Source organism: Centruroides vittatus, unplaced genomic scaffold (assembly GCF_030686945.1).
Source record: "Centruroides vittatus isolate TY-2023 unplaced genomic scaffold, ASM3068694v2 contig_726, whole genome shotgun sequence".
Taxonomy (NCBI): Eukaryota; Metazoa; Arthropoda; class Arachnida; order Scorpiones; family Buthidae; genus Centruroides; species Centruroides vittatus.
This window is the reverse complement of record NW_027122463.1, coordinates 2,960,148-2,976,726: the sequence shown is the minus strand read 5'-3', so window position 1 is coordinate 2,976,726 and position 16,579 is coordinate 2,960,148. Positions and strand designations below refer to the sequence as shown.

Sequence of the window (16,579 nt, the reverse complement as noted above, 5' to 3'; positions counted from 1 at the left end):
TTTAAATCTTTATTTATTTATGAATGCGACTTAATAATTAATTACTGCAATGTTTGAAATTATTTACTTTTTGTGAAATTCTTATGCTTTTCACGCTAAATTTTCTGCCTCTCAAAACTTGCCGCTGTAGGCCCAGTCCTACTATGCTTATTTAGAAATCTGGCCCAGCAGATGAATATTTTATGATATTTTTTCATAGCGTAACTGACAACGTATCCATAAGGTAAACAGGAGTGCAGTTCCGAGTGCTGCCCTGGACCGAGCTTTTCATCGAAAATATTCATTTTTAATTATCAAATTTACCCTGAAATGGCGGCTTAACATATAGTCAAATTGCTGTGTATTTGACTACTAATTTTAATGAAACCCGATAAAAATCCAGTTGATTACATTTACGCTTTATTTTCTGGTCTGTATGATTCTGTCTATTGAAGCTTTCCAAAATCTTCTTGTTTTTCTTTTTTATGTAGAGAAAGTATTGATTGGAATGTCAAATTCTCTTTGCAATTTCTGATTTCCTGTTTTTGCTTCTATCCGCAGTCTTTAATACGGTAACGTTTTCTCCTGTCGACATAATTATTACTTTTATCTTGTTCGCTATTTCTACCCACTTCGAAATCATAATTGTCAATACACTGATTTATTGGTCACAAATGCCAGCATGCGTTTCAAACTTTACAGTGAAATTTATACAGAATCAATATAAAGATTTACGTGTAAACGAACTCATAAATTTGATGGGCTAATAACTCAATAATTTATCAACTTGCACATATATTTCTTACATTTCCAAATTGTTAAACTTCTACATTTTTAGATTTCAAGAAATTAACACACAAAAATCCTTGTGGAAAAACATTTGTCGAAGCGACAAATGATGAAATATAGACTTTAAAGCTGTGTAAATTGTGATGGACAGCAGTTTGAGCAGCTGCGTTGATAAAATTGTATTGTGTTAGTAAATATAATTGTATATGTAATTTCAATAAATATTATCATTTACTATCCACCTACTTTTGGTTCACCCTATATGTAAGCACAGCATTTTAATTTTTATATGTCTATTCTCTTAATTTATTGGTGTTAGTGAAAAATAACATATTTTAAAATAACACTAATTATTATTTTTCAGTTATTGTAAGTGCTGTTTTGGGTATAACATATATTTTATGCCCATATAATTTAGCTGAATTAAAACTAAACAAATAATACTCTACATGAAAGAGATTGTACTATGTTAGCGAAATAGATGTGAGTTCGATTTTATCCAAGGATACATTTATCGGGCTGCAATTTGAAAAAATTGTAGACCTATAAATTCCCACTGTCTTTGTCTGCTTGTCTGTCCGTCTATTTTTCCTTAATCTCGAGAACGAAATTAGATAGATGTAATATGTGATCAGATATGGAAACCGTATAGTCAGGATGTCCCAATTAACTATACATAAACATCTGACGCAAAGAGGAAGTCACGTTATTTCAATTCAAAAATTTCCCCTGTTAGGAGTTGGATAGATGACCAGCACGACTCTACTGTTAAAGAAAAAGTATGATGCACAAGGGCAAGCCACTACTAATTTGAGATAGAAAGCATATATTTTAAATCAAATAAATTAAAAATATGATTAAAAATTGCAACCCGGCATTGTGACCATTCGTCGTGTTTTATTTTTTAAATGGATCTATAATTTATATATTGGAGTTTACCTTTTAGGAATTGAAAAATTACAACATATACTTTGATATTATAAACTTCTGTATGTTCGCTTTATTTTTTATTTTCGAGAAATACTTTTATTTAATAAACATTCGTAAAAATTTAATTGTTTCCTAGCAATTTTATCAATTTATTGTTTCCTTATCAAAAATTGAAAAAATTATAAATTTATTTAAAAAATTTTAAAAGAAATTAACTTTTGAATATATATTTTTTAAAATAATCATTATTTAATTTTATCAAGTGAGAATCTATCCTTACCAGATGCTTGCTTTAGGTAAATTAATTCAGCAGTTATAGAACGATCATTAATAAAAATTAAAAAATTCATTCCATGTAAAAAAGAAAAAAAAAATGGTTTTTTAGTGGATTCGTTTAATAGATGTGATGTTCTCTGTATAAAAATTTTTATTACAAAATTTAAAATGAAAAGAAAAGATTATGAAATTTTTCAAGTAAAGAATGATTGCTTAAACTAAAATTTATTGAAGATTATTTCTAATTTTAATTGTTAATTTAGAATAGTTTATAGAACTAAATGTACAGCTTTCAAAATTTAAAATGAAATTTTTCTAGTAAAGTTTTTAATATTTATTTAACATAAATAATTTAGATGATAAACCTTTGAATATGTTTTCTTTTTAATTATTCTTATTTTAAATGATTATTAATGAAAGAATAATTACAAAAAAAATTGGCCGAATAAATAAAACCACTGAACACTGGCAGTTGATCACGGGTCAGTGGCGCGTTATCCTATGGGCAAAAAAAGGGATATTGCCTGGGGCCTCACCAATAAGAAGCTCCAAACCAATCTTTTATATGAAAATATTTTATTTTCCCGAAGAAAAATGTCTAACGACAACACTGTATGTTGGTCTCCTCATTCAAATTTCCCTTGTCCCTCACTGAAGTGAAGCTATAACGCGCCACTGCCACACGGGTTCGCGTCTCTCCAATGGGCTGACCGTGTGGGATTTTCATGGATTTTTTCCACGTATCTAATGCCGAACTAGAGGCCAGCTTCCCACAGAAAGTCCTCCTGGGCGGCACCTATCCTTAGTAGATCGTCCATTTGTTGCATTGCCTAATCCCGTCAATCGAATCCAATGAATATTTTTGATGAGAAATTCGTAGTAAGAATTAAATACCTCCTAAAAAGTGAATATATTATCCATTACTAGTACTTAATGTTAGGTTTTAACCATTAAATCAACAAACATCAATATTAGTCGTGTCTTTGTCGTCATTTCAGTGATGACATTAATGTGTGATGTCAATCTAAATAAAGTTAAACATTCGAATATTTGAATGCTTGTCAGATCGAGGAATGAATTTTCTTTGGAGCATTTTGAAGTCGTCTATACACAGTTTGCTTCGATACTGATGTTTCAATGGCAGCAGACCGATCACGAGAAAGTTGTTTGGCTATTATCTCTCTATGTCGCGGGCAGTTAAAGCCAGTTGACTATCTTCATGTGGGGTCGTTCATCTTGATCTACCTTTTCCTGTTATTCTGGTAATAGTTTCTGTTTCTTCACATTGCGTCTACAGCATGCATTCTACTTTTCTGTACACCTATAATCATCTGGTTTTCTGATTGGCCTCCATTTCAATACGCGTCATTTGAACGATAATACATTGTCATTTTATTAAAATTTGTTGACCTGACCACAATCACAAAAAGTCGAATCACAGGTTCACGACATTCCCGTTTTCTCTTTTTTTTTTTGTAGTTTGCATGTTTCATCAGCTATCACTTCCAATTGATATGATAATTCAATTCGTCATGCAGTTTTACTGATAGCAGTTTATTGTGCTAAACGTGTTTTCTGCCTTAATTTTGGACACAAGTGTACAAAAAGTAGCGAAGAAGCGGTAAAATCTGGGATAGAAAACTTTAAAATTATATAGCAAAGAGTCCGAAATATATCAGGAATTTCCTTAATCACTTTCTATCATGTTTTACGTCAGCAGTGCCCAAACTATGACCCCAGGGCCAAATTTTAATCGTGACACAGTTAATCCGGCCCGTGAACATACTTGACACATCATTTATGACCATTCAAGCAGATTATGAGGAAGGGAGGATTCGTTTTTATCGGACGATTGCTGACAATAGGGAAGGGAGTGAAGTCGTTGATAACGTAAGATTGCACCTGTCGTTTATTTTTCCCAGTAATCACAAAATTGTCTGAAAATAATTTTTGTGTTTTTGCGAATGATTTAAACGTCTTGCCTGATGACATTATTAGAAGAAGAGAAAATATCTTCATTTCTATAATTGAAGATGATGGTGAAAAGGAGAATTGCAAGTATTTATTGATGTAATACTTCAGCGGTTCCTTCTAAGTGAGAAAACTTTTTGTATGCGTGAAATATTCAAAATATTTGTGGCCTGCCTATGTATGACTTATGCGCAGTCTTTCCCGCCAATTGGAAACTTTGGGCATCACTGAATTAAGTCCCAAGTTCCAGAAGATCCGTATATTTATAATCGGATTTTCTGGAATTTAAGATATTTATATCTAAAATCTTATGTAAATATTTTCGAGTTATAAGTAACACATATAATAAATTTTATCAAATGTTTAAGAAGTACTTCGGAGCATTTTTGCACAAATTTAAAAAGAAAAAGATACGCATTTACAGTATATTTACTATAGAATTTAACTACAGTAGAACATCGATTATCCGACCCCCGATTAACCGACTTATCGGTTAACCGACCGCGTTCTAGTCGGCAAATTCAAATGTCCGCTAGTGATGTGGTGCTACAATATTTGGTTATGTCTTGGCTACTTTAATATTATTTTTGTTAAATTTTTGCATGTTTTAGCTGGCAGCATTGGCTCGACCATGAAAGGGAGGCTAGTATTTAAACCAGGCCTAATACACTATACTAATAATGTATTTTTTTTTATACTTTTCGGTTATCCGACTTTTCAGTTATCCGATTAACCCCAGTCCCCAATTGAGTCGGATAATCGATGCTATACTGTATTAACAAAATACTATTGTTGTATTAGTAAAATTTTATTGTTACTGATACGCATGTTTCATTCGATTACAATTACGACAAGCTTTTCTGGAAATGTGAAAGCCAACAACGACTAATTGCAAAACAAATATATTTAATTGCATTAATTTAAAATGACCTCCAAGATTTTTATGTTTTTGGATTCGGTACCTTGAAACGTCGAGATATGAAAAAAATTTCGGGGATTTTTCCATATGAGAGTGTGAGGTACTGTACCATTTTGTTCACCCTGTTTAAAGTTCAATATCTCTTGTGTTTTTTGTAGAAAATTTCTGAAATTTTGGAGGAAGGTTTGTGTATTAGGATGTTGATGCTATTAAAATTTTGGTAACTAAAGTCATGGGCTGAAGAGATAAAGGGAATCGTGTGTATTTTTTATAAAACCCATCCTTACCTTCAAAATTAAACTTTTTCCCATTTTATAATAATTAAAACCTATGATATTTTATTATTAAAAATATTTTAACAGATGGCACTGCCAAATGTTGCGGGGAAAGTTTAGCAACTTGTTGCTGGATTTTTTTTCTACTTCTATGTTGTATGATTATTGTCAAAATATAACATTTTATCATTTTTGTATTTTAGTCAATACTAAAGAACACAAGCCTTTCACAATATACATGTCCATTTCTCATCTAAGATTGCGAGAGACTGAACTGGAATTGGCAATTTTTCTGTTATAAGGCCGTCTCCTATAATAAACAAAATTGCAGCTATATATTCCTACACTATTCTAGTATTTTGTTATTCTATGTTAATAAATCAAATCATTTTCTACCGATATTCAACAGGAAGAAAAGATTAATAGTTTTTAGGCATAAAGGTCACGGCTTTACGAAAATCAAGAAAAGATTACCAAACTATGAATAACATAAATAATAATTGTCTCGTTCATATTTTGGTAGTTTATTAAATATTTATAGTGATATTTAGAAAGAATTTTAAAAAACGTTCTATATCTTTTAATCATAACGGTATCTGCAATGCATTTGGGCCACGTTTGACAGTTGTTATTTTTCTTGATGATAAAAGTGAATTCAACTGTCAACGTCTTCTCCATTGAATTTTTTCAGGCAATCAATCTCGTCGCAGATATTTTATAGAGCACTTGATCCTGTAGTAAAAGGCACGAATGTCACATAAATTACTTCATACAAATTATCATACAATGTTAAATAATAATAATTAAATTTTCAGGAAATTATAATAAGTGCACAATTTTTAAAGATAAGAATTCGATTATATTGTTGAGTTTTTATAATTAATTTGTTTTCGGAGTTTCAGTCTTAATGTCCTATTTGTTCTGATTAAGACTTATAATTAGACCCAATAAGCAGAAATTTTGACTTGACATATAGACTGATAGACAATTCATCAATTGTTTCTATTCACTCTAGAGCTTCTCAACAGTGGCCGCCGGCCATTTCTGGGAGATTCAAAATATAAGGGGGGTCTGTTTTGTAACTTTTCATTAGGCATCATCGCAATATCCACCATTGTTAAATATTTTCTGTGCGAAATTTATCTTGAAATTCTAAATGTGGATAACGCTGAAAGCGATTCTTATTACGTCTTCATACAGGTGCAGTCCAGAGGAAAATTGTAGGTCCTATATAAAGAGGTGGAGTGAGAGGGATGTAAGTCCACAATTGGCTAGTTTTGTGTTATCAGTGGTTTCGTTATAAGCATTCGTAGTTTACGAGTATGCTATAACGGTCTTTACTTCTTAAACGTATACACTTCTACTAAAGACCATACTATACACTTTTTAAATGCTTGTGAAAAAGTGGAAAGATAAGAAGATACAAGTGCATGGGAAATATATTATTTTGCTGCATAGAGTTTCAAATAGGAAGTCTTCCTTCTTAATGTACTTTTATTGTCTTCAGTGTATCCTTATTGAACCTTGTTTTTCTTTTTATTGCAATTCAGCATAGTTACTAAGGCCATTAAGAGGTCCTATTTATTCGTTTAGTACAATATTATAATGCTTTTTTTTAAATAATTGTTTTCTTTATTTAATCAGAATTAGATAATTCATTGTAATTTCGACCAGTTTGATGCAAAAAGCGAAGTTTTGTGTTGGAAGCAATGTTTAATCCGAAACTTTCGGATTTTATTGATTTTCTAGTTCTTTGTAAGAATCACAATAACCAAGAAACACATTATGGATAACAATATCTTAAATAAAAGTTCGTAATGTTGAATCAAAAATAAATTAACATCGACTGAAACTCTTGCGTACAACGTAAGGATATTTGCCTAGGGTTTGCACGGTCACAATTATGTGGACATTTGACTTAATGGCCAGATTTTGTGAGAAGAAAGTGTTGTATATGAGCCACCGGAAAAAATCCGATGTCAAATACTTTGTTTTTGTATATCTCGAAACATGGGTGTATGGACTTATATTTTTCTTGAACCGACTTCTTTATATACGTCTATATATATGAATAAATATGTTTACAAATAAATGTTTTATTTGTGAAAATTACACGTAAACTGAATGCTTTAAAGCCTGTGATTTCTGTGTTCAACAATGCTCTCAGTTTGAATAATTTTGTAAAGTTTCTAAATACTAAATAATAACTTTATTTTTACAATGGTTAACTGAATTTTAGGCCACATCTACATATCTGCTATCAAATTTTTTAACTTTGATTAACAAGTCGAAATATACATATATTTTATATTGAATTATATTACAATTTTGTATTTATGTAAAAGTACTTTTTAAACATAATTTTCCATTTCAGGTAAAAGATCTACAACATGATCACATTGTGAGATTTTTCGGAGCTTGTATAGACCCTCCAAATTGTTGTTTAGTAACTGAATATTGTCCAAAAGGAAGTCTACAGGTATGACTTGAAAACAAAACAAATATTCTCAATTTACAAAATCTATCACAATTTTCTATTCATAAATTTTAATATAAGGTAGAACTTAAAATTGTATTAATAAATAAAAAAATATTTAGGTAAAATTAGTAAATAATTTTAAAATTCGTTTCATGTATTATTAATTAATTAACCCCTGAGTCGTGAATGAGGTATAAATGAATGAATCCCCAACCTTCACACCAGTGGAAAACGCTTATGCAGCTACAATTAGTTAATATATTTACAGATAATATATTGTTTTTTGCCCTTATTATTATTTAACACTAACCTAAATAAATAGACACATATACAAACGGGCTTATCACACCAGTGAATGAGATTAATTCACAAATTCTTCAATGATAAGTAACACTTTAGTAATGAACTTTACAATAACTATGGTTCTTTTATTGGTTCTCGAAATACATTTCGGACTATTTATTATGTCTGAGATGCATTGTGAGTGTTCTTTATAACGTACTGTACATGTTAAAAGAACCATTTTTATTTTAAAGTTCATTACAAAGGTGTTAATTATCATTAAAGAATTTCTGAATTAATCTCATCCACTGGTGTGATAAACCGGTCTGTATATGTGTCTATTTATTTAGACGAAGTGTTAAATATTTACAGATATACACGGTAATGAATAGACGTTGATTTATCTTAGCTTATTTTCAGAGTGATATTAGAATTAGGGTGACCACTCCTAGTTTTCGCCCTTTACTTCCGGGCCTTATATAATTTCTCTTGATTGCAATTAATTCGTGTTTACTTTGTTTGTTAACACCTATTTCAATACACTTTAATTTTATTAAATAATTTATTTCTTTAAAAGTCGTAAGCTTCTACAGCAGTAACGCTGTTACCAGCATAACTTAAAGGTAGATTTTTGAAATATTTTGTCATGGTTTCCATAAGTTGATTCAGTTTATTTTAAGAAGTGTAGGAATAATTTTAATTAACTTAATGTATTTTTCCACAATTATATCTAATTAAGAACATTTCTGTAAGGCGGAAATTAAACAGGATGACCGCTAGTCCCCAGTTTGTTAATTTGAATGCGTTTAGGCTTTTCCTCGTTGATGGCAAGTTCGCTTGTGAACAGCACATTTGAAGGTAAATCAAGTGTGATCGTTGATCATTTACAAAATATTTAAATTTATTTTCTATGGAAGGTTAAGGGGGAGAAAAACGTAAGTTGAATTACGTGTATTTTTTACGAAAGAAAGTGGAATGACATGCTGAATGCTATAAAGATTAGCCGTGAATACGTGCACTTATAACCATTACACTGTTATCATTCTCTCGATAACAGTGTAATGGTTATAAGGATTAGCATGTTATCCACTTTAGTTGATTGCATGGATTATCTTTTTTACCTCTTGTATTTTGTTTAGTGAATATCACCTCCCAAAAAGACCATGCCCGTTTTCCCTTTTCATACACAAAAATTTAATAGGAGTGTTCACGATGGGATTTCAAGCTTTTCTCGCTTTTAAAAGAGCTGCTTTCTATGGACCACTTTTTATTAGTTGGCATCACCTTATTGAGGAGTTTTCTCGCCATTTTAAATCACAAAAAAATTCTGAATTTTCTGTTAGTAAATGCACTTTAATGCAAGTAAACTTTACGTGAAGCCTTTAGTTTTTTCTATAGAACCTGTACAAACGAAAACGAAATCGGAAAATTGACGCTTTCGTGCCCTTTAAGAAAGTCCAAAGAGAAATACCTCCTAATCCATTTTCACGTTAGATACCCCAAAGATCGAAATGCGAAATGCCAAGCGGCTTCGCGTTGCATGGAGATAAAAGGCGAAATGATCACCAATTATAATTACTGCAATTAACTGTCGGGTAGTAAATACTTTACATTCAAGTTATGGGTATGTATATAGTTCTAATTCATTTCAACATTACAACAAAAGGAGGTGTCAGTGATATAGAAAAATGTTACACCTTGTAAACCGTAGAAAAATAAAATTACTTTAAAAAATTGTTCCTAGAGCAAATTCGTGGAACAGTTAAGATAGATACAGTACTCTGTGCAGCACGAAAGAACATAAGTGATATAAAATTAAATAAAACAGTTTTAATAATAAAGGACTCTCAACAGATGAAGAGGATCCTTTACTGCTGGTTTGCTCATCTCTGTTCATATAATCGAGATTTCTGATAACTTTTTTCTAAGGAATCGTTGGCACTTTAATACTCTCATTTTTGTATTTATTTTTACGTTAATAAATTATAATTGTTAATAATTTATCGTGAAATAAATAAATTTATAACTTCCCATTGTTTTGTTTTTAATATTTCACAAATAAAACGCATTAATCTGATAATTCTCACCAAAAAAAATTAAATAATAATTTAAGAAAATTAATCCTTTAAAAACCAAAATATAATTTATTTTCTTATTTATTTTTTACAGGATATTTTAGAAAATGATCAAATTAAATTAGATTGGATGTTTCGTTATTCATTAATGCATGATATAGTAAAAGTAAGTTTAAAACTTGTTTACATTCTTCTAATTTATCATATTACATTGAAATTTTATTACATTAACTCAAGTTAAATGATGTCATGTCACTTGATTTAATTAATGTCAGAAGAGAATTCGCTTAAAATCGAATTATTTGTCTTTTATTTTTTAAAAGGGTATGGCATATCTACATAACAGTGAAGTACGTTCTCACGGAAATCTTAAATCTTCAAATTGTGTGGTTGATAGTCGATTTGTTCTGAAAATTACTGATTTTGGACTTAAATCCTTAAGAATTTATGATGAGAATGAGAATGAAGATACTTATGCATATTGGAGAAGTGAGTAAAACAATATTTATTGTTTGTAATATATATATATATATATATATATATATATATAAACTAATGTTTATTTAACGCATTTTAAGTATACTTGAAGTTGGATTAGAGTCAAAATAGTCGATTATTTGGATAAAAATTTATTTCTTTATTTTATACTTTATAATAAAATGGAAATAATATGAATAAAAGGAACTAAAATTTAATCAATATAAAATATAAAATCGACTGATTGTAGAGATAAAACTAAATATTTTTAGCATTGAGAATGTGATTCCAAAAAAACTTCAAATATATTGCTAATAAAAAGTTTCTACGTATTGTTTTAAGCTTAAAAATTAATAAATTTGTGTGTTAATTTACTATAAATAAAGTATAGGGATCTTAATTATACATTTTATAGAAACATTGGATATAAGAAATTATAGAATATTAATGAAAAGTAATATTTTTCATAAACACATAATGAATTTTCTTTCTGTATATAATGTCTTTAATCTCTAAAGATCTACAGGACTACTTAGCAATTTTTAATGCAAGGAACTAACGTGTTATATGGGAAGCATTTCATAACCTTGAATTCTTTTTCTGTACTATAAATCTGTTTCTTATTGGGCTACAATTTGAAAAAATTGCAGACCTATAAATTCTCAATGTTATCTGTGTGTACTTTCTTAATCTCGAGAACACAGTTATATTGACGAAAGACGAGACAAGATGTGCAAAGCCCAGGGGTAGTAGGTTTCAATAAAACAATTTTCCTCAGAACGGAGTTGGATAGATGAACGGCACGACTGTACAGCTACAGAAAAAGTATAATGTGCAAGAGCAAAGACACTACTAAAAAATTGAGAACACTGAAGAAAAATTGCAACCCGGCATTGTGACATCGTCACAATGAATAATCGCTCGTTTTAATTAGAATTATTCAAACAGCACAACTTTTATTAATTTAAAGTCAATTGTTTACTATTAATAATGTTTCTAAACTAATTGGAAATATTTTAAACGACAGAAAACATTGATGGCTGGGGACGAATTCTCTGTAGTCTATGTGTAGAATATAAAATATACAATCATACTTTAAATATTTGCTAATATTAATAAATTCTCTGTTTATGTATACTTTCAGTTTAAACATTACCTTAAAATTGAAGCTTAGAATTTGATATTTGATTAATTTCTAATAGTCACGATGTTTAACTTGTTATCGATAATTACGTCACGTTGCAGTTTGTTCTACATCTCGCATCTTTAATTCATTACGTGTTGTTGGTGTTAACTTTAACAACAATATTCGAACGAAATTTCAAGTAAACAGGTGCAATGAATGGGGATGTGTGTACTTACATGTCAATAATAAGTTAGATAGTTTGACTTCTCAAAGAATTCGTTAAAAAATTTTCTGGGAGCCCTATTCGCCATTTTCCAATATTAAATTGACTTTTATTAATATCTTAACAGTATAAAATATAAATATAATATGCAAATTGTTTCATCAGATGATTTGTTGATCATGACATTGTGTTTGTTAAGGAAACGCAACATTTAGGCGATCCTAGGGAAAATTCCTTTCGGGAGTCTTTTTAAGGGTAACTGACGGAAAGAAAATCCAGAAAACTCTGTGGCCAGCCCGTCCTGGCGAGGTGCGAACCCACGACCGAACTTCCAATGTTCATGGCCATTGGTGGGTCTCGTGACATTGCGATGGAGCATTAACACCGTCACATTTTCTAGCTGTTAACAGGTTATCATTTCTTCCTCTTATACCAAATACAACTGACAGAGAACTACTGAAAATTTCAGTGAAGACTTACACTTCTTTGGAATGCAAGAGTAAACAGCGTGTGGTAGGGATGAGAGGAAATATCAATAAACACTAAAAATTCAAAGTTTCAAATCGGGAGGTATCATGTTAGCAAGGGAAGAAAGCCAATCTTTCTCCTTAGGAAAAAATCAAGAATTGAAAGCACTCAGTTATGACAAGATGATACAGTGGAGTCTTGTCAATTGTTATTATCAGTTGTAAATAAAATTGAATATAACCTAACCTATAAAACTGATTTTAAAAATTGGATATTTTCTAAAGCAGGTTTACAGGTTAGAGGGAAAAGAATTAGGTATAGTTTTACTCGGTTGTGTGTGAAAGGTTTTCCCTTGTTTCAGGTCTTTTATATTGTAAACTCAAATGCTTGACATGAGCAAATATTTATCTTATTTAACTGTTGCAAATACTTGCATGAAAGAAATCATAACGTGGCATAGTAAGTGCAATAGTATTGTTTTTACAAAAAATTTTTAAATTTCTTTAATGAAACAAATACGTTTCACTAAAATTCAAGTAAATTTTTCGCTTGATCACTCGTTATTATTATTTTTCTTCTTTTGTGGAGTACTTACATTAAATTTATAGATATGTTTTTTTATTTGATGAGAGGAAAAAATAGCGCTTTTTGAGAATGAAATTTTACAAATATAATTTATGGAAAATATTTTTACGTTGATTTAAAAAAATACCTATAAGTATAAAATTTCACTGTTAATTTATGATATAAACTTATCCAATTAAATATAGGTTTTTACAAATTTTAAAATTATAGAATATACTTTTTAAATTAATTTAATTCACCTATTTTTAGTTTAAACTAAATCATATTTAGATAAAAATCAGTAACTTTAATTAACATTCGGAATAATTACATTGTTTTCGTAATTCCTCGAGAATAACCTTTACTTTCCCGGCTGTTATATGAGGAAAGTGTGGCGGTTGGGCAAAACTTGATCCCCCAAAATTTTTACATTTTTGGGACAGATTGAAAAGTCGAGAAATGCTTTAAATAAAACATACCTTTACCCTCAAAATTAAGCTATTTGCCATTTTATAATAGTTAAAAAAATATAAAAAATGTTTTAAATAAAATATGATAACAGATTACGCCACCAAATGTTGCCGGGAAAGTTAAACAACTCGTTGGAATTTTTTTATACCTCTTTATTATTTACTCTCGTGAAAACAGACGAAATTAGTATAAATAGAAGAAAAACTGTATAATTAAGGAATATGATTTTAGTGAACCAATTGGTGATTAGTTGATTTTAAATTGTGTATGTTTTGCTCTCTCTCTGAAACAAAATCCTGCGGGCGCCCTTGTTTTGAGATGAACAAATATTTTTGCAAATAATTTTCGAAAGCTTAAAGAAATTTCTATATCTGTGCCAATTGTCTTTTACCTTAGATTGTTACTTATTATTAAAATCTGTTATAAACGAGTAAAGAGTGGTTTAAATAAAACAATTATTGTCACCCTTAAAGAAGAATAGGAAAATTATTACAGCACGTACGTTCAATTATCATTTAACAAAGAATTATTCTGTAAAAAACAAATATCAAATTTAAGATTGAGCGAAAGAAGCGATTTACATATAATTGAAGTACAGTTATAAATACAAAATTATGTAATTATGATGAGATCATTCTACAGGTGATTTATACATAAAAGATTTAAACTAATCGCCAAAATAATGAACAATTCCTTTTTGGGTTCTAGAATTATTTTTTAAGTTTGCGATGATTCTACACTTTTTGAAGTTAAATATAAATTTTAACTATATTTAGAAACCAATTTTGGTAATGTTTTTATCCATTGTATATAATTATCATTTAATTAACTTAAAAATATAATTATATAAGTTACTTTTATTCATTTGTATTTTTTCTTTAGAAAATAAGTATAAAATATCTTTAGAAAATGTAAGAAAAGAGATTACATTTGGCTAAGTAAAATTTGTTATCCCTTTATATTTTATAAAATACTTTTAAATGTTTCCTGAAATTTAACCGTTCATTAACTTCACCGAATGGCTACTTTGAAATTATTTCTAAAACAATAAATTGTTTTCTTGTAAATTAAACTTCATATTTTTAATATTTATAAACTCACAAGTGAAATCTCAATTGGATCTTATTGGATCCATACTGTAACACAGAGGTCGTCTATTTACAAACAGTACCGGGATTGGGGATTAGTCACACAATATACTGCCATTACTTAGCAGCCATGCTTCTGTCATGGTATCATTGCAGATGAATGTTTTTGGTTCCTGTCTCCTGAACTCCTTAGATCACCAATAATGTGGTCTAGGGAGTTCAGAACGTGCTCGTCATGTATATGTGCCCTGACGTATAACACCTCGTCACAGTTAGGTTAGACTAGTTAAGATAGCGGGCAATTCGACAAAACAACCATACTGCATTCCTTATCTCGGTGATCTGCCATTTTAAAACTCCCTGAACATAATCTGTTCGACTGCAACCTACAAGTATGTATGCCTGGTATCTGATAGGATAGAAAGAGCGGACATACTGAAAATTCTGAACGGAGTGAGCTTCTGCGAGCATTCTTAAAGTTACTTTTTTAAGGATTCTGAACAGTTGTGGCATTATCTGCCATGAAATTATACCACATCTGGAAACATTTTACATATATGTGTGGGACGTAAAATTATGCTGAATCTTTCATAGAAATGGAAAATTCTATCTGGATGCATAAAATTTTTATGCCAATTATTAAATTTTATTTTTCATCGAAATTGTTTTATTCTGTAAAATGTTTAAATAATTTGCTTCTTATGCGCAATAAAGATGTATAGTGTTTGAAATATAACAAATTGATTGATCGAATGATATACAATTCTATTGCAAATAATTAGAATTGTATCTTTTTCTGTCATAGATAAATTGATTTAAAAATGATTTAATTAGAAATTATAGTATTTTACAAAATGATATACAGAATTTTTACAAACGAACATCATTAGCACGTAAATAAGAATTTGATTTTCAAAAGGCTTTTTTTCACTTTTATTTGTATGTATTCCATATTTTATTGTTTCCAAGCTGTTATCTCACAATTTGATCGGAAAATTAAAACGAAATATAAATAATTTTTTTCCGTCTGATTAAACAATTTTTACTTCAATATATGTTCAATGTGTGCGTATGTTAGGCTCAAAGACCGAAAACCCTCATTGAGCGAAAAAATCGTCCACAAAGTTCTTTTCACAAAACGTTATATGATTAAATGAACCATAGTGAAATATACGGAATTCTTCAATATATTTTATAATTTACAGTCAAGAAGACAATTTATTGTTTGTATTGATAATTTGTTTACGAATCTTTCATACCTTAAAATTCTAGATACATAAATAATGTTTTATAGATTTAAGTCAAGTAAGAAATTTCTTTGTAAGTCACTTTGCCAATTGATTGAAAATTCGTTTTCCATAATGACAATCTCACGAAGTGACCAACTGCAAACAAATCTTTATATTAATATTAGTAAAAAATAATTATAAATAAATGTTTCTCTCTTAGAAATTTAAGGCTTACTGTAAACATAAACAGAAGATTAATGAGGCTAACTATTTATTTTTGGTATAATTTTATTCTAAATAAATAAATTTCTTACTTATTTTCACACAAATATTTTTATAATTTAGGTATTCTTGAAACCGTGTTCAATAATAATCGTCCAGAACGCATTGTGGCATTTCCACATTGCTAAATGTAAATAATATGTAAAGCTTTATATATTATTTACAAATATTTTATCTGTATACATCAAAAAAAGGCACCACGAAGGCAGCAACATTAAATATTCGTTATGATGCATTTCTATGTAATGTTACCGATCGAACCGTCACCTGATGCACATAACTGGAAGTAGTTTTGACAGAAATGTCTACTGACTTTTGGATCACCTTGTATTTAAATATTTCAAAATAATACATGAGGATTTAACCATAAATGATGTGTCAGGTAATTTAATTATATTATTAAAAACTTTTAAATAATAATGAGAAAGTCGGAAAAACAAGTGACAGTTTCTATGAAAGAAAGAAATGTAATTACAATTAGTATAAAAGCCAATTTAATTGAGCTGAAATTTGAAAAAATTGTTGACTAATTCCTATTGTCGTCCGTTTCTCCGTCTGCCTGTCGTTCCTTAATCTCGATAATGGTGCTAGACAGATAAAAGGTCAGATCAGATTTGGAAATAAAAGGGAAAGGGGGCCCAGATTAACTATATAAAATCTTCTGGTCTAGACCGGA

General features: G+C 29.5%; 1 pseudogene; it reads left to right on the top strand.

The window, feature by feature from the left end:
- Positions 1–16,579, top strand: part of LOC136980839 (atrial natriuretic peptide receptor 1-like) — a 311,833-nt pseudogene that overhangs the window by 149,884 nt on the left and 145,370 nt on the right.